This window comes from Anser brachyrhynchus, assembly GCF_964034855.1.
Source record: "Anser brachyrhynchus genome assembly, chromosome: 11".
NCBI classification, from domain to species: domain Eukaryota; kingdom Metazoa; phylum Chordata; class Aves; order Anseriformes; family Anatidae; genus Anser; species Anser brachyrhynchus.
Genome location: NC_137706.1, coordinates 17,021,900 through 17,042,236, shown reverse-complemented (window position 1 = coordinate 17,042,236; position 20,337 = coordinate 17,021,900). Strand labels below are relative to the sequence as shown.

General features: G+C 38.0%; 1 long non-coding RNA gene across 1 annotated transcript in view; it reads left to right on the top strand.

Annotated features, from left to right (window-relative positions):
• The window catches only part of LOC308201133, a 47,162-nt gene extending 43,103 nt beyond the window's left edge, over positions 1-4,059 (top strand). Inside the window, exons 3-5 of the long non-coding RNA XR_013956077.1 lie at positions 1,073-1,144; positions 1,434-1,485; positions 2,481-4,059. This is a non-coding gene — a long non-coding RNA (uncharacterized lncRNA). The remainder of the gene's footprint in view (positions 1-1,072; positions 1,145-1,433; positions 1,486-2,480) is intronic.
• Positions 4,060-20,337: the final 16,278 nt, after the last annotated feature.

The window sequence follows — 20,337 nt, the reverse complement described above, 5'->3', positions numbered from 1 at the left end:
GTGCTCCTTCAAGGGAAGCAGTTCATCTTCTATATGACTGCATCTCCACCTCTTCCAAAGTTCAAAGAACCCAGGACAATTGCTTATTCGGACGGGCTTCCAGTAAGTATAAGAGATGCTCTCCCTGCCTTCCCCTGTGAATCAGGACTTTCTGGTGAACTTTGATCGAGACAAAAACTTTCAGAGTAATCCATCCCCTGTTGAACTAGAAAGACGTGATGATGGTGATGAAACATCAGGTGAGATTGCTCAGTATGTTTTAAGGAGCTTTGAACTGGAAATGGATCAATTTAGAGCTCTTTTCTAAAGTCAAAGGAGCACATTTTTTACGATCCATTTCCCATGAACTAACAACTGTTCCCTATCCAGCAGACAGTTTACTTGTAGCTATTTTGACTTGCATTATTCCACTTAATGAAGATAAACATAAGTCAGACACAGGAAAGCCACAGAATGACTATGAACGGGAAGCATTCCAAGTATTCAGCATTTACTAGACGAAATTGGCCAGTAATTCTTTTTGCTTTTCACTGAGGATAAAAATCCCTGAAAGATAATAATCATCATTGTTTGAACTAATATAGCACTTTTATCCAGTGATCTGAGAACACTTTCCAAACATACTGTACTGAGAACAGCAGTGTGATTAGATTCATATTATTTAAAATACCTGTTTTACAGACAGACAAACTCATGGGTCACCCAGAGGTACCATGACTTCCCATGGGTCGCAGAGTCAGAAGAGTACAGAAGATTTCTGACTACCATTTCTATGATTTCAGTGACATTGCAAAGAATGCCTAATATTGCTTACTCGAGTTGCTTAAATTATTCATATTACAGAGACTTTGGGGATGAATATATTTTCTGCTTACATCCAGCTTTTTAAAAAAATGATTCTTTTTCAGTGATTATTTGCATGGCTGTACACTGGGATATTTCATTGTGTAAACTTTTCATCTTCATAATGCTCAGGATTTTTAATTGGTGGATGATTAGTAATGTAGATCAAATGTTATTCTTTCTTACTCTTGATTGGATTAGTATAACATTTTTTTTTTTTTTTTTTTAGGCCAGAAAAGAAGGAATGTCAAATATTTAATACATGCAAGACTACCTTTGTGAGAAAATAGCCTCTTTCCTGGTAGGAATATTCATTTCCTAAATCTTTATCTGAACAAAACCTACTTGCCTGCATGTTTGCAAATAGTAAGGCATGGGTGAAACAAGTGTTCTGAATTAAGATGGGTGTTAACAAATGCTTTAGTTCACTCAGTTTCAGTGACTGTACAATTAATAAGTGATGGTGAATGGACTTGAGTAATGCAATCTCTGCCACTGGAGACAAATCAATGCACCCATGACTCTTCACACTGTTTCTGTCTTCAGTCATCAGATGACTTCTTAAAATGATTTAATTTCTTTATTTTTAGGTCTGTGGTTTAAGAAGTTACCTAGTCTCCTGCTCATGCTCCACTAACAACAGTAAGTTGACTGTGATGTTAACACTGAAACACTGAAATCATTTGCCCAGACAGGCTAAATAGATCATGCCCTTCCTGAGCCTTGAGTCTATATCTTACAAACAGCACCATATGGTTAATTTTTAAGCCAACCGATCAAGTGTTTATTAAAGCAGAGTCTGGGGGGATGAGGAGGAGAAATGCTGTCTACAAAAGTCATTGTTCTGGTGGACTTCAACTCTTAACCCTTTGTAATGCGGCAGGAACAAATCCATGAAATCACGCTCTGACTAATCAGACAAATTTTAAGCTGGGGAGATAAAAAGATGGAGGTACAGGTAGGCATCAACTTGTGGACCAAAGGCATCTAAAATGTTATTTAGGTTAAATGCTGAGATAATTGTTGATTTATAGAAGCAGTGGGTAGAGTGCTGACCTGGGATTTAGGGTCTCCATGTTTTATTCTTGATCTTGAAATTTTTGTCCTCTGACCTTGAACACTTCACTTTCTCCTTCTACTTTATCCTCACATACTCAACTTGTTTGCAGAGAATAATTCCACTCAGGGCTTGTCATTACAAAAATATATTTCCAATGCCTACCTCAACAATTTGTATAAACCTTGAGCTGAGTTGGGACAAGCAGGTTCTTTGAATTATAGCAGCATACAGGTGGGTGTAAAACTGGAGTCATTTGATGGGGAAGGTCTCAGTGTTTTAATTAGAAAGCTTAAAACTACTTCTTTATTTTCACATAAAGTTAGATTTGAAGCAGATGATCAGAATTTATTTATGCATGCATTCAAACAAGACAGCATTGTGAGAAAGCTTAAAGTTTTGTGTTTAAAAAAAAACAAAACACCAACAACACTATTTGGGAAATGAAGTCATCTGCAGAAAAAATACTGAGACAACAAAGCAGTCTTCCAATTCCTGTGTTTTTGGGTAATAGCATGCCATCTTTAGTATTTATTTCCCTAAGAGCTTGCTTTTTTTTTTTTTTTTTTTTTTTTAACAGATGTATACTCCTTTCATTGGTGTTTATTTAAAAGCCTGCCAATATATCTGAAATCAGCACATACTGAATGTTGATGCACCACCTTGCCTAATTGACTTAGCTGGAAAATAAACAGTGAAAGGCTATTTTAGTAGCAAACTACTTGATACAGCTACTCATTCCCTACCTTTATCTAAGTACCACACAGGAAGACAAGTACTAGCACCGGATAGCATGGACGCAAGGTTGCTACGTATGTTTTCTGCTGTCTTTACCATTTTAGGGACAAACTTGGTATTGTTGTCACTGTAATGCATTGAATCAGAAGAATAACATTTTTATCTCTGCTGCCCTAAAACCTTGATAGCATTAATAAAATGTCATTAGAATCCTCAGAGCTTATTAAAAGTTATTATTTTAAAAACAATAGGTTCCTGAATATTCACAGTAAATAAGGATTATAAGGCTATTCACGCAACGTGAATAATTTGCTGCTAATAATATTGACACTCAATCTGTCTGCAAAATGTCTCTGTTAGCAGGAAACAATCACACTGGGAGGTGTTAGGATTTGCAGTGGAGTGGCAGAGTGAAGTAATTAAAAACTGATTGGAAAATGTATTTGAAGTTCAAAAAATATTTTTCTGCCTCTTTAATATGGAATATTAAAAACTAAACCAACGCATTAAAAGAAAGAGAAAAACTGTTTTCTGCTAGTTTTGCTTTCCTTTAAAAAAAAAAAAAAAGCAACCACAAAACACTAAAATATGGGTTTGTTTACTGAAAGAGACCCAAGTTGGAACATATTGGCTAAGAAGGTGGAGAAATAAAGTTCTTCATCTGCTCCCACCAAAAAAATTGTAAATCTTTGACCATGTAGTGGTACTGATCACTGAGCTGGGACACGGGGAAGCTGGGTGCAGTTTTTCAGGCAGAAAAAAAGAGGAAGGTCTGTAGCAGAATGAGATAAAGAGGACTTAATGAAGTTGATATTCCAGTTTCAGGTAGTGTGCTCTTTCCACACAAATCTTAATTCTGACATGATCTTTTGTTCAACTTTTCACTAAATGTAATGATTATTCCTGTGAAAATATTTTGCAGATGAAAATGACCATTTGCATTTGAGTTGGGTTAAGAACTGATACATCTTTTTGAATGAATACTGTGGGGGTTTTACATTAAAGATTTTCTATCACATATTTCAGAAGTTAATATTAATTTTTGTTAATTTAGCACAAGGGTTACTCCCCTGAAGCTATTTTTGAGCTCTTATCCATCTTATTAGGGTATTAAATGACTACAGATTTTTGCCATTGATATAAAAGTGTCTTAGCGTATTTATGCTACAGGTGTCCTTTATTAGAATATGATTTTTATACCATATCATTAAAAAGAATATAAAAATAATAGAATGACAAAATATAGATTTTTCATATGTCTTTGGCCATGAGTATTATTTTAAGATAAAAATAGTAAATCAAAAATAGAAAGCAGTAAAGAAGAGTCATTGTATTACATTTGATATAAAAAACTTGATTATGGTAGAACCGTCAGTGTATTTAAACAAAAAATATATTTCTATGTGTTATTGTTTATGGCTCAGAATCTTATTACAAAAAATTTATTTTACAGTCTTTTATTTTTCCCTGATAAAGCTTCTCATTTTTGAACTAGCTATTAAGTGTACAGACAAATTATTTATTTATTGTAATTCTCCTTTTTAGCTTATTCTGTATTTAGCTTATTCTGTATTTAGCTTATTCTGTATTTGCTTACTATTCACTTGCTCACAAATACTGCTGTACTCTTACTACAGTAAATTAGTAGATTTATAATATTTGATTCTGAGAGAACATGGGTTATCAGACAAAAGAAAATCCATGTCCATGAAGGTCATTTCTAAGTCATGCTGGTATTATTTACCCAAACAGCTAGACTTCTTTTGTGCATTACATACGTGTTATATATGAAGGGAAGAAGCACAGGAAAAGGAAGAATTTTGTACTCTTAATATTAATTTTCTAGAGAAATCAGACAGAACAGTTCAGGTTCAAAAAGCTTGCCTATTCATAACCTAGAAGGCAGAAAACTCTTGGTTTGAGCCAACAAGAGGAATAGAAAGCTTTGCTGAACATAATGGCACCCCAAAATAGCTCAGATTTGCAATTCTCATGCAAGTAAATCTCCCATTGATTTCCATGTGAGTTCTACCTCCTCCGAGCAGAATGGTGGCTCTGAAGATATACCTGTGTTCAAAACTTGCTTTGAACACACAGGCATGTTGCAGCCAGATAGGAGAAAATTGGATCTCATCAGGAAATGACCAGTGCAAGAGGAGGTTACGAGTTTATTAACCTGATGAATAAAAAAAGTAAATATTTGGTGTAAAACCTGTCAGAGATTACACTTGTAAAACTTCTAATTCAGCTATTTCCTCTTGTAGCTGTCAAAATATGTCTGGGATAAGTTAATACAACATTACACATTTTAGAAGCTTTTGCTCGAACTTGAAGTTCAATCTTTTTTTTTTTTTTTTCTAGCAAGTTTTTTCCTTTCTCATCAACTTGTCTTATCAACAGCCTACATTTTTTGTCTGTAGGCTGGCTTCTCAGCTGTTTATTTCCATAGCTATAATCTTTGCTCTGTGTTTTCAAAAAGCTTTCAGAGTGCCTAAAACCAATTTTTAAAACAATGGCAACTTGATGGGCTGAATGCCACATGGGTAATTACTGATGGACTTAAGGAATGAGTTCTGCTCGGGCACTGGAGTCTCACTGGCGTCTCTACAGCCAGTCTCTGCTCCTTAATAGCTTGTCTGGAGAAGGCTAGAGAGGGAGTTGTGTCCATGATACAGTTTTCAACTGAAGGAGATGATAGGTGGAAAAGGAGAATGCAGCAGGTAGAAAAGAAGAGCAAAGGAACATCAGGGAAGGGCTCCTCCTCCCCCCGCCATCCCTCCCCCACTAACCCCACAGGAGTCAAATGACAATATTTTCCTAAGAAAATTGAAACTATTGCACAAGCTTTGCCCACCAAATTTTCAGTACTGAGGAAGAAAAAAATATATCCGAAGAAGATTTTGTTAATTTAAAACCAAACACAGCATATTAAATGGTTCTGTAGTCTCTCCCTTCTCCCACTAACTCTTTGCCCTCTAGACAAAGAAGGATTTATCTCATACATTTCAAAAAAAAGTCACTTCTCCATAACCTACAGTTCATTCAGTCGAGGCTTAGCGTAAATAATCAGTATGGAAAACACCAATCAGCTCTGAAGAGCTCCTGGATTTAGAAGGAATACACTGCTTATGCCTGTGGAACTCCTCTGGGAAGCAAAGGAAGGAGAATGTGTCTTGATTTACACTGCCCTATTTCTCAGATCTGCCAGCCTCTCTGCTCTGTCCACTTCACTACTGTCAGATGCTGTGAGACAAGCATATGGTGTTTACTTCTCTGACTGACATCTCTCTGGTTTTCCTCGCTCCTCGAGAGAATCCTCTCTTGCCAAGTCAATTTGCAAGGGCTTGGATGTAGCCATGGCCCTCTGGTCCAGATCCAAACTATTCCTCATTTTCCCTTGGCAAACGTCTGTAGAGGACAATCTCCCTCCTCCCTATAAAACCAGTGTTTCACCGAGGGAAATTCCAATCGAAGGACTGACCCGACCCCGTGCGTCCTTCACTACCTCATTGATCTGGGGCCACATGAAGATGCCACCCAAGGACCACGGCAGCTCCTAGTGCTGCCCCTGTGAGCGCTGAGCTCGGGGGCTGGAGGGGAGAGGAGCAGCCTGGGTCCCAGGTGAGGGACTGATAGGAAAGCCCTGCCAAAGGGCTGTGGACAGTCACTGGCATCACTGCTGCAGCTGATGTAGGCTGAAATGAAGAGGAGGTGCCAAGCAAGGGATTTGCATTTGCATTTGTAGTTTGTGAAGCTTAAATGGAGCTTGGCTTGGGAATGGTTTTAATATCCCAGGGAGTCCCCTTCCCCACTTAGAGACTCAAGCTGGGCACATTTTAGGATGAAGTTAAAAAATAAAAAATCCAGCCTGCTTTAAGATTGACTTTTTATGCTTTATTCCTTTGCTTTTCCTCCTTCTATCACCTCCCTCCAACACTTTGATCTGGTAGCAATGGCATCTTTATCACTCTTATCAGGTCCCACGTTCTTGGCTGTTCTTTTGAAGTGTGATTTCCTGTGTCTAGTGGTCAAGAAAGGATACTGGGTACTGCAGATTTCCTGCTGCTTTTCCTCTGTATCTGCAAGTTTTCTTTGCTTTCCTTCCTGTTTTTCTGCTTCATTTGTTTGTGCTTCCCTTTGCTGTCCAAACCTGCCTCTCCCCCTCAGACAGGTTCTCCCCCACCCCTAGATCATTATCACTCATCTATTTTTCTTCACCAGCATCTCAGAATGATCTTTCTCTTTTCTCTGTTGTGCTTTATCCTTCCCATCTCTCATTCCTTCTTCTTTCATCTGCTTCCTAAGCTTTTTTCAACTCTTTGTTTTTGACTCATGTTTTCTGGTCTTTCTAAGATGTTCTTTGGACTTCTTCTTAGGTCATTGACTGAAGTGGAGAAAAGCCTGAAAACGAACCAGATGATCTTTTGGGATTTTGTCCAAAGCACGCTGGAGGCAGAAGCGACACTAATTGACTAATCAATGGGATTTAGGACAAATTCCCCATTCTTGCGCCTCCTGAACATTTGCTAGTCTTTCCAGCTCTCTTCTGATGGCAGTTTGCAATCTTTGACATGTTATTAGTTTGAAAGAAGATCTGCACAGAGAGATTTCTTTTTACTATTATTATTAAGAAAAAGAAGGCTCTGAAGAGATATTTAGCTTTCACAACTAGTAAATGCGATTCCACGTTTCACTACAAACTCTGATTCTGTGTTGGGATTTTCCAAACCTGCGATGTATGAAATAATTCAGATGGTAAAACATTATTCAGGGGCCTCCCAATTATTCCCACAATACATATTTGGAAGACTGAATGGCACTGGGGCTGTTTTCTCTGCTTTTAAGCAAGTTTTTGCTCTCCACGCCAAGGTGGTGGTTCACTTGAAAAACAAACAACCATGAGTTCAGCCTTTCTCATGCACCAGCGCTATCTGAGTGCATCCAGGCACAGGAGGAGTTAGGAAAACTTAATTTCAGCCACAATGTTGATATTTGGCAAATGAGTGGTTTTACGGTGCTTCATGCAGCTCTGTTATTTATTTATTTATTCTTACAGCTCCAGCACAGTGCCTTAATGGGTGAGCTGGGCTATCGCATTATCTTCTCTATCCAGCTGGGCACAGATTTGCATCCTGCTGCCACTGGGCAGGGTAGAATCTGAGCTTGCTTGCTGGGTACAGCGTAGCTTGCATACCCAGCTGAGCTGTAGCTTACCAGGGGATACTTCCCCTCTTGGAGGTACAAATGGCAGCTGCTTTAGGCGATAGGAGATGGCCTTGGCATATCCCTGCTCTGTCAGGGAACATACTGTACTTCGCTCTCACCAGATGCTCATGGTGTGTTATCATCCCGTTTTCACTCTAGGAATCATTGGCTGAAAAAGCACTAGGAAGGCTGGGGTGAAATGAATTCATATTTTATAACACAAGTTTATTGCAGCCTTTAAAATCTGATCTGAATCAATATATTCCCATCCCAAGAAGACTTTCTTCTGAACTTTTCTGTTATTTCAGTCCATTAACTGACATGCTTAATACCCTGAATATATCGAGTCTTTGTTTCTCTTTTATTTTCAGAAGAAATGAAAAAAAAAAAAGAAAAGAAAAAAAAGGAAGAAAGAATAAAAGAGAGAAGGAATAATTAGGAAAGTGTTTTTTTTTTTTTTTTCTTCATTTGATTATTATTAACCTATAGCTAAACAAATACAAGAACAAGAAGGAAAAGATAAAAAAGGAAATCAGAAGAAAAAGAACAAATAAAATGAAATCAAAACTTCTGATTTCAGCTTAAATTTCTTTCCTCCTTTGACAGTTAGCAGAGCCCACGAGAAGTTATTCTGCAAGATAATACAGTCCGGGTGGAGGAAAAGTGAACGACTCTCTCTTTTTAATAGGAAGGTGGATTGCTGCCTGCTAAGGGTGTTTTCAAGCAGGGATTCTTTTCTGTTGTAGCTGGGTAGCAGCACAAGACAAAAGGGGACATTACAGCTTGTGAGCTTTCAGGACTGGGGGCTGAGGAGGAAAGGAGAGAAGAGCATGATTGATGGAGTTCTGGTTGGCTTATAAAGGGCAGCCGGGAGTGCAGGGAAATAATCAGGGAAAAGGGCGTCCCGTACTGGCTCTCTCAGAGGGGAGAAATGAATCCTGCACCTCTGCATTATTAAGTTGTCAGGCGGGCTGATGATGAAAATCTGAAGGTCAGGCATAACAAGAAGCACCTTATGGGGGGATCATGACCTTTCTGGAAGTGCTACACTCATGTTTATCTGCACCTAACCCTTATCCACAATTCTTCATTTGATAAGAACATTGGGAGAAGGGATGGGGAAGGGGAGGGGGGAGGGGGGAGGAGGAGGGAAGTCCTCATCATATGTATAAGCAGTGTGTGAAATTAGGCTTCCTGTGAAACTGATTGTGGATGCTCAATTCACAGTGAAAGATAATAAACCAAAAGGACACACGAGGGATGCAGACAGAAATTGTTCACTACAGTGGAACTCAATAAAGGGAACAAGAGCTTTCCTAAATGACAAATTTGGTACAGTGGTGCTAAAATCAGGATTCTCCCTGGCACCACTGCAGCAATTTGCTCTCAGCTCTACCACTTTTTATTTACTTTGGAAGTCCTAATAATGTTAGAGAGTGGCTTTTCCATCTATTTATTTATTTATTTCTCTCCAGCAATGTTTATTCTTTAACTGCTTACTTTAAACCAAAGAGTCAAGGTGAAGGACAATGAAATGTTAGATTCCAATTGATTTTTCCTCTTTAGTTTCCATATCAGAAATGAGTATAAATATAAATATATTCCAGGGTTAGATGCCTGTCCTATGCGTGCCTTATTGACTGCTTTAATAAATGTCATGACCCCTTCTGCACACAATGCACACACAAACTCACACATGCTTGCAATCAAATAGAGGCATTGCTCACATATAAATACAGTAATAATGGCAATCACATGGAAAATATTCCGAACCTAAATCTGCTCTTAAAATATGCTAACAAGATTTTTATTTCACCCCGATTTACAGCATCTTGACTTTGCTTTTCAAATCCACAATGTACTTAAAGCATGACAAAGTACACTTGTGGAAAAGTGAAGTCAAACAAGACTTCATAATTATTGCAATATATTCACTTTTCATGCATAATCCTTTAAATTAGCAATACAATATATCACCTCTACTGCCACTAGACGCTAATGCACCTCTATTGAAAGCTATGTTAAGGAAAGTTATGTCCTATCTTGAAAAAACACATAACCTTCCAAAATATTAAATGACAGTAGGTTCCGATCCTGTAATTCTTGCATACTCAAGTAGCCTCATTAGCCTTGATTTTCTTACATCAATGGACAATAACCTATTAACTTTAATGGATTTACTAATATGTACTGATGTGAGATCACAATCAGTACCTTTGGGACATCATATTTAAGGATTACCAGACCAGCAGGAAAAAGAATATGATGTATAAACTAATGAATACTTTTATTAGATGAATAGTATAATACTAGAACCCATCAACTGCCTTTAAAACGACTCTTTAATGAAGAGGTGACACTGAAAAATACTATGTTGTCGATATAGCACATAAAGAACCTCCAGTATCAAGTAAAAATGAAAGAAAGTTTTTCTATTTCTATTGTTTAAGTGATCCAATTTATCTACTTCATTCTTTTGGCCTCCCATGTGCTTCCTGTTGCTGTGGTCTACTATTGTCTACAACTTTTGGTATCCTGTTAATAAACAACAACAATCTGTGTATTTTATAGTGACTTTCATCTGCAAATCTGGTACTGATCCACAGTGGAAGTCAATACAACTTATTGCTGAGGAAACTGAGGTATTGGAAAAGAAGTGACTTGTCCAGAGTCACTAAGAATACTAGTGATAGACCCTTGGTCATCTGGAATAAAATTTGGTGGTCTCCTCATTTTTAACTTTTTTCTTTAGGCTTCCCTCTTTCTAGAGTTGAGCCATGATTTGGGTTTGAATTAGATTTTGGGATGAATTTGGTGGAGCAGAGCCATATGCCCTTGTAGAAGACAGTAGAAATCTTTGTGGAGCACAGTAATCTAGGGTGAACAGGAGCTGGAGAAGGCAGGCATCTTAGCTCCATTGGAAATCCCTTTTGACTAGCAATATTTGTAGCAGGCTTTGAATGTGCATGTCCATAAGGATGTAGAAAAATATTTTCAAGTTCATTGTGTGGAGAGATTTTCCTCTTTGGGCTATGAACTGCTTGAGTTTTTCTACACAGTCTCAGTGAGTCTCACAGCCTTTCAAGGAAAATGGGAACTGCTAGGTGGCTGGCCCTTTCAGATTACATGACCATTCTCAAAACCTTGGCTTCATAACTAAGTCTCCACATCTACTGTGATGTGATCATCATGGAAAAATAAATTTATCTTGGCTTATGTGTATTCACTCAGCAGCGTACTTATTTTATCTGTATAATGTGAGCCTCCCACAACATTGCTTGGAAGCAAAAGCAAAATACAAGTAACTATGCAAAGTTTTTTCCTCCTCCTCCTGTCATCAGAATTGAAACTGGCTGATAGATGAGACAGAGACATGATCTCATAACGTGGTTTGTTAGAAACTGAAGCTAACAGATAATCTATGTTAAAACTTTTGGCCAAATCAGGTTTTCTTACAGATTTCAGAAAGTGCATTGTTTTATACATTTATACAAAACATTCTCATTATTGTTTACTTTAAAATCTCATGCTATATATTAACATATTTTTTTTTCTTTTCTTTTTTCCATTTCTTTTCTTTTCAGGTTATCAGAAAATGCTGCAATGTTGATATTACTTAGAAAGGCTTTGACTGTCCAGCATCCATAATGGCAGCATTAACTAAAGAAATTCTGAGCCAGTAAAACAGGGTAAGACACCAATGTGAGAAAAACCTACAGCCAACCCATCTCCAAAGCCAAAGAGTTTGATTTTGTTTGATGTAAAAGACAAAAGTCATGAAAGGTAGGTTATTAACTGCTGATAGCCAAATGTGGTAAGTCCAATGGTAGGTCTTAAACCGAGTGGGTGTGAGCTTAACAGTGAAGAAGCCTTTTTCTTTACACTATCCAGAAGGATGAATGATGATTTCCAGTTGAATACTTTTAAAATTAGATCTGACTAGTACTTGGTGGGAGAGTTCACCTCACCTAATGGATCATTTTTAGGCCAAATGCAGCTTTCATTGAAGGCAATGAAAATGCTTTCATTGACTTCAACAGGTTTTGATTCAGGTCTCTGTCTAGTAAGCTATATTAACATTCTGGAGAATCAAGAAAAAAGCATTTATATGGTCATTTGTAGTGTTTTCGAAGCTCTTTTAGGGATTACAAAAACGAGCTAAATTTTTTGATCAAACCTGAGGTTTTATACCCTATTAGTCAATAACATGGACCGAAACTTTTCATACTGTCCAAAAAAATACAAGATACGTTTAAAAATAGCTCCTGAGAAAGGAGTGCCACCTACCATTTCCACTGTTGTTTTTCAGCTGCACAAAGCGTTACTATACTGCTTTAGTGATGACTATTTTTACTTTTTGTTTACAAAGCCTGCATTTGAAGGTGCGATAATCCCCTAAACTCAATGCAAATCTCAGAGGGCTGAAGGCTGGCATGGAAGATACCAATCCAGGTGTGGTGCTTTCTTCAGAGCACGATAGAAGTTATGGCTGAGTTATAGGGTGGCAGAAGCACACACATTGCTTGGCCAAGGTGCAGCTAAAAATGGCTTAATATCAAAACATGGCATTTTACAAGCAGGCAGTTAATCCTTCATAGGGGCCAGGTGCCTGTTTTGAATACGGAGGGACAAATCTGACGGGGGAGACTTTTATTTTCCCACCCATTTCTTCCACAAAATAAATAAAGAAAAAAAATCAGTTCCTTGTTTCCTCTTAGCACTTCTTAAATCTCTGCATCTCCAGTCATCCTGTTTCTCTTGCCAGTCCATTTCTTTTCTCTCATAATGTCTCCTCTTGTTGGTGGTGTTTCCACCCATGTGGTTGCAGCAAGTTTAACTTTTCATGGAGTCAGCAATTGGTGTTTGTGTTATGCTGCTCATTACAGAGGTTCCTTATACACTGTGGTCTCACTCTTGAAAACCCGTGGTCTTGATTTTCTTTTTGGCTGTTTTTCCTTAGTCAACAAAACTGTATAAATCCATTCAAACTGAAAATGCTATTGCTATTTGTGCATAGGATGAAATTCTATACGTTTGCCAAGAATGTGAACATCAAAAAGGTGAAGAATATTTAAGTAAAAAATACTGAAGGCTGTCTTGTTGTTGCCTTATGGTTTTCCACGATACATAATCTCTACTATGCTGTTCTGTATAGATGAAGTTTTCTGTCATGGAATTACTCTCTGTTACTTAGAGATAAATTTAGACAGCTTCCCATTGCTGTGTAAATCTAAGAGAATTCTAATAAAACAGATTAATGTTACATCCCTGATGGTGAGTTGGTGAGCCTTTACCTGGATTTCCTAGAACTTTCGTCTGTGGGACAGAGAAATCCTGTTTCTATTTTCTAAATAACTGTTACTTCTATCATTTATTTTGTCCCAACTGGAGTACAATGTTAACTGGGTCATTCTCCACATGCCATTTCCTAGATGAGGACTTGTTCATGGCCGCAGACCTAATTAGTGACAGTGCTGAGATAAAAATTTGGTGTCTGTGTCATACAGCGACTTATATTAATACCAAAGAAAAGGAATCTGAATTAGATATAAGCAAACATGCACAGAGACTATAGCAGAAACTATTTAAAAATCACACCAACTACTTCAGGGCTGAAACCTGTCTGGCTTTTGCTTCTATGGTGGAAGTCTGGAATTTCTACAATGTTGTCTCGTGGAAGATTAGTTGCTGGTCATCCTTAGAGGACTGGGATACTTTAAACAGCAGTTTCATTATAGTGATTTTACTGGGCATTATTTTTACTATGGAAAGTCCTTTAAAATTAATGGGAATTGATTTCAGTGGCCTTTGACATATTACTGAAAATAATACAGCAAAATACAACCTTTTCCCTCTTACCGCTACGTAAAGGCTTTAACTGAGAAAGCAGTTTACAATGGTGCCCCCATGTAAGGCTTTATTCAAAAGATTTTACGCTTGATAACATCTGAGCCATAGGAGCTGTATGTGGGGTTTAGCATCTTAGCAGCTGCAATTCTTAATCCTGATTCCGTTGCCTCCATATTAAAAGCTCCATGGTCACAGGACACCAGCTTTGGCCGTACTACATTGTCATTCATTCCTCCCCACCACACGCGTGCCTGACCATATAGTAAAATGAGTTTACAACCGACTACGCCTATGGGACTCCCGGAGGGATACAATGTGAGAGCCTTTACTAGTGGAGGATAGTTCTCAAAAGGTCTGAAAGTTTGGTAAGTACATCCTTAACCAAACTCTTTTGACCTTTATTCAGATTTGTTTTTGGAGAAGGGCAAAGGTTTGGGCCAATTCTTGTTTAACCCAACTGGCTTGTCCATCTACAGGCTGTAATTAATCACTAAATCTCTGCCATACTTTGCTTTGGAGGTTAGGTCCCAATACAGCAGGGCACTAAACTTTAAGCAAGTGAATAATTCTTTAAAGTCAAAGGGATTAGTCTTCTGCTTAAAGTGCATATACTCATGTGCATATTTAATTGCTTTGCTCGATCAGACCTTGAAAAGTTAGGGAGCACGTGTTCTTGTTGTACAGCAGTGCCAAGTTGTTCACTTTGCCTTTGCATTGCTTTTCTTGTTGCCTGGGAATTTTCTATACAACAGCAGTGCAGAGAGAGACAACAGGGTGCAGTCTGGGGCGGAACTTTATCTGCTTCCAAAACAGGGGAGTGAGAACTCAGTTTTTGGTTTTGTGGACTTTTACAAAAAGCAGCAGGTTCAGAATTTGACCAGTCCCAAAGCTGAAAAGGGGAAAGAAAGTTTCCTATTCCTATTTACTTCCATTTCATCTGGACGCAGAGCAAGAGTAGCTTGTTTTAAGTCATTCATTTATGTCTTACACGTTTCAATCTTTTCCAGTAATTGATCATGTTTCTTCAAGCCTGATTCTGAGCTTGCACAAATATGTAGTGATAGCAGTTTTACACCATTTGAAGATTTGTCTCCTTAGGAACATATAAGCCTTGTAAACATTCTTTTTGTTTTGCGAAACGTAGAGAGCAAGCAGCTGAACTACATCACGCAGGCTGAAACCTCACCAGAAAAACTGTAATACTAATTTTAAAAAATGCTTCTTTTTTTTTTTTTTTTAATGAAACTAACCTTGCTGAGTGTACATCAAGGGTTTTATTACTGGCTCTACATAATAAAGTAATTGTGTAATTAGTAATACATTTATAACTTCTTTACTGAGGAAAAAGTAAAACATGCACTGCTTTTGTGTAAATCCTGACAGTGGTGATTTTTTTTCCCGAGAATTATACCATTATATCATAAAAGTGTCAAGGCATGAGTTTACTGTTCCTACTAATATTCTAAAATATTCTCTTAGGCTGACATCTCTGTCAATTAAAATTAAACAAAATTGCATTCTGCCATATACACTTCAAATAGGAAGCTTTCAAGTTTATGGCTGTTCTTTGAATTGATTTTTAAGATGGCATCTGTAAAACTTGGCTAGTACAAGATGAGGTAGGATGTAGTTAAGGTTCAGTCAATTTTAAAAATGTTTTAAAGATCATAAATTGACAACTGAAATAGACTGAGCATCCTTGGGATTTTGGGCTGTCAAATATAAATCTTTTTTTTTTTTTTTCTAAACTGAGCTCTTGCAAAGTGAAAATTTTATGAAAACATGTTCTTCCCCCCCTTTGATATTTTTGCAATAAGTTACACAAACAAGAGGGCTTCTGGTGTTGTTTCCAGTTGCTTGGTCTCGCGGGATTTGGAATTCTTCTTCTCCTGGTGTTTCCCACAGAAATAGAGTGAGAACGTGCTTTCTCACGGGACTGTATTTCTCATGGAAAATAATAGGGTTGCCGGCAGCAAACGTTTTCTGCAGTGATACCCTGCCAATAAAGTCTTCAGGGAAATTATTGCCCTCAATAAGATGAAGACTAGTAAATTGGAACCCCCCATCCCTACTCCACAAAGATATGTCTTTAGGAAGCTTTCTCCTTCTATTATTCCCTGGAAACCCTGACCCCAAGAAAATGCTTTAGACAGTAATGCTTGGTTTACACTTAATTTTGTTCCCCAGAATAAAGATGTCAGTTATGTGTGTAAAAAATAAAAAAAAAAGAGCAATCCCCCCCAACATACACCCCGACCAATATATTTATGCCAGTAAAAGCCCTTGTGTAGACAGTTATACTGAGAAAAGTTATTTTACAGCTTAGCTTTATTTTGTTCAGGGAACTGGTTCAAACTATAACAAAGGTCCTTTTTGCTGTTAAAAACTGCATCCACTAAGAAGGAGATTTTTGATGCAGCAAACCCTTGGAGGTATAAACTTGTCAAAGATGTGTTGAATGTATTCTAATATCTGGAAGCCAAGAGAAATTTGCCACATTAGGTTTTATTATTATTCTGAGAGGCAGAAAAACCTAGTTTTGTTAGGTCTCCAATTCCATCACAACCCATAATATTGCATATTAAAAATAGACTTTGTTCATTTAAAGCACACATTTTTGGAAGATGATCTCCTGGCCAATGGGAATTCAAAGTCAAGCAATGTGCTTTCCGCTGTTGGAAATGCAACAGGTCTCTGTGTGTGGAGTGGCTAGGAAAATCTGATCATTCTTAGAGAAATATTTTCTGGAGAGGAGAAAAAAAAGAAGAAGAAAGCAGAACTTCCCCATGGAAATGTGCACTGGAAGAAATGCAGGTGTTAGTCACGCAGGAGTTCATGTCAAGAGAAATATTTCCCCAGGGTCCCATGAGAGGAAAGGGGAAAGGGGGGGTTATGGGGTGCCTGACCCAAGGAGTAGGGGAAAAAAAGCAGAGGCTGGTGACAGAAAGACCTTAATTCATGCACCATGCACTCGAGTGATATGTTTACTTTCAACCTTCAAGTCAAATTCAAGCAGCAGCCAAAAACCACAGATCAACACATTTTTAGTACAAAGTGAAATTAGGGTCATTGGCACCCTTGGTGCTCCACCAATTTCTGAAACAACATTAAATCCATATTAATACTTGCTTTTAGTTAACCATGTCAAAGGAGATGGTAATTATGGGTAAGCAGGAAGGTTGGGATGAAACCAGATAATTGCTGCTGAAGGAGGTAACATAAGCACAATTAGTTGAGAGCGTTATTTTTCATCTTGAAGGAGAATTTAAAACCAGTTCTGTTCTGGTTTAAATCACTTATTAGCTTGGAACATGATGGAAAAATAAGAGTCTGAAAAATCAGAATCCAACTAAATCCATCTTCATGCTAATAGAGAGATTTTTTTTTTTTTTTTAAGCTACCATTATCATAATTATGCCTTCTGACAGTGTTTCAGGTGTTGTAAATCAATAAGTGTTCATTGAACTTCTGTGGATCTTCACTGTCTTACCCTGGCTGAGAACATGGCTCAGTCAAGGTAGAAAGGACTACGGGTTCATAGAGGCAAGACAAGGGAACTAGTTATGGTCCCAAAAGGCAATGGCATATTTAGCAGAATTTGGCTTTGTTATTCTGTTCCACTAGGGTGGGAGAGGTTGACAGATACAGAAACGGTCTCAAAGCCAAACTGCTGGGGAGAAGTAGGATGCATCAGAAATGACTTTGTTTTTCCGTAGGTTGTGAATCAGTCTGTTTTCTTTAGCCCTGCTGCCCTGCTGGGCTTGGGGTCCTTGAGGCATCTCACATTTTCTTTAGACAGGTGGCAGCAATACAAATGGGATATCATCCAGAAGTAGCTCATGGGGACCAAACCATGGACCCCTCCCAGAGGCTTGGGGCAAGAAGGGGCTTTCAAATCCAACCTTCTCCATGGATTTAAAAGGCCTGCTTAGTGCCTAAGAAGGCACTAAGCCTGAGCAGCCTGAATGAAACCCCTTCTTCAAGCAGCCAATGTTAGCTACAGAGGAGTGGAACTGCACTCTTGGCCGATTCAGGGGCAGACTGTGATTTTAGTCAGTCAATAACCACATAGAATTAGAGGGTAATGTTTATTCCACTTCCTGATTACTGATACCAATCATAGCAAGTATTATTTTCTTTTTTCTTTTTTTCTTTTTCTTTTTTAATTAAAAAACATAAAGTAATTTTATTCTCACAGTGATCTGGAAAATAAATAATTTTTTTCTCAGTAACTCCAGTGTAGCCAAAATGGACTAATGCTTAAGGAAAACAGCTATGCAAAGGTGTTTTTTTTTTTTTTTGTCTCACCTTTTCACATTTGTGCGAAGGTCTTAGTTTTAGTTTTATTTCTGTTGGCTCAGCCATCTGTGCATTTTATTGCCTGTTCTATGGAACTTTGCAATGTTTTAGTGAAGAGCAGTAGGAAAGCGCTGAGGACAAAAATGAGTAGATATAAAGCCTTAGAGAAGAGAAGTGACACAACAAGTAATTCCTCCATTTGTTTCTCCTGATATTGAGCTGAGCTGGGGAAATTACTTTAAGTACATAAGGTGATACAATTACTACAGTTGGGTCTTTGTTTAATTTTCAAATAGACAGTTCGGTACACTGAATTCAGAGGTGATTGGTTATGGACTCTCCAGCCCTTCACCTTGAGGTCATTAGGTTTAATACTATCCCAGGCTGGAGTTCTGCACTCTATCCATTGTGAACAATTTATCTGATAAATTCATACCTTTTTATTTTTTTTTCTCCTTGTGACTTACCTATTGACAAATTGAAATTTTTACAAATATGATCATGACTCAAAAGTACTTGGCATGTGGTTTGTGCGGTCTGACTTCAGCTTGTGGACTAATGACAGACTATCCACCATGACTGTTGCTTTAAGTATTTCCTATTCATGATGCCTGATTAAGATGCATAGCTACATTTCTCTGTCTTCATTGGATGACACCCGTATTGCAAAGAGCTTTCAACTGACCTCCTAACCCTTTTGGTGAAAATATATGTACATGAGCATCCACAAGGCTCTCCTGCAGCTTTTTTTTTTTTTTTTGTGGGCAAAGTTTCGTGCAGACAAGTGTTAATAGAAAGTGCCTGATCAAGAATAGAAATAATATCAAAGAGGAAATTTATTCACACTGATGTTCTGAAATGCTATTTTTGAACTGTTTCCCTAGCTATTGAAGTGAGCAAAACCATTGTGTGAAAACTTCCCATGTGAAATAAATGTGTAGTTTCACTCCAGTTCTTAGTGAATATACGAAATGCAATCACAGTATCCATGAGTAACTGAATAACTTTGAAGCAGTCTCCACAGCAAAGTCACAGGATACTTGGCATTCAGTGATGCCCTGGCCATATTACTCCTGGGTGTAGTACAGGCATAACTATCTAGTAATATATTAAGGCTCCTACACTGTCATTTCAGGTGGAGTACTTTTAGTAAGGGTGTCAATCTCTACATCTATTAACCTTTAACCAATTAATTTCACTTTAATTATTTTTTTTAATTAAAAAAAAAAAAGAGAGAGAGAGAGAGAAACCCCAAATCAGTTCTACCCAGAGATAAGAAATGACCAAACATCATCTTGTGGTTCTAATGCCAAAGAGAGAACAGGAATGCAGTCAAGGGCCAAAATTTGGCTCATTTAATTACACCTGCACAGTATTTCAATAGCATGCCTTGGTGAGAGGTGCTTTTAAGAGTAAAGTGCTTTGAAATAAAGCTATTAAATGCATACGGAGACATTGATCGACACACTCGAGTTATGGGGGGGGGGAGGGAAGAGAGAGGGAAGAGGGACGAAAAAGCAAAGGACTTTTTTCTTCTCTGTAAGAGTGGATTTGGAATCTTCAAGGGCATAGGGATGGTAAACGATTGCTAAAAGTCCAAATTAAGAGGTATTAGCCCATTGTGCAGCAGTCAGTCACATCATATTCGCATTGCTGTTTTCTTGTCGGAGGTTTTGCCTTGATCTATCCTGGACCACATTGACAAGTCACAATTGAAGCATTCTAAATAATCCACAGTGAAATAAGGCATAGGGTGTCACTCTCTAGGCTACAGAAAGCCTGAGCGCAGTGAAGTTAGAAAGGGTAGCAAAGCCCTTTTCAGTCATGTTTCTCAGCCGATTAAACTCATTCAGGGCCAGGCTGCTGGAACGAAAACAGAAAGATCACCTCCTGTTCTCCAGTGTTTTGTTGGCAACAGCAGACAGATGTAGAAAAGTAGAAACATTTTTACTATAGCAACAAAGGGAAAAGGGGTGGGAGGCAAATGCAAAAAAAAAAAAAAAAGAAAAAAAAAAGAAAAAAAAAAGGGGGGGGCGGATTTGCAGGCTTGTTAATGTCCCAAGATACTTTGGGATAGTACTCTAGGTTAAGAGCGGTTGTCAGTGCAGATTGCAGTTCAAAAGGTTCATATGAAATATGTGTTCAGTGCAAATCTGTGTCCTCTTTTCTCCCCCAAATCCTCAACTGGTACAGTAATTAACCATAAAAACAGATTGACACATGGTGATCCAGTTCATTAACATTTCTTGTTGTTGTTGTTTGTTTGGCTTTTCAGCAAAACCCATTTAAGAGTGATGCCTTCTTTAAGAGTATCCCATCCACCCATGCAGCCACACTGATGTGAC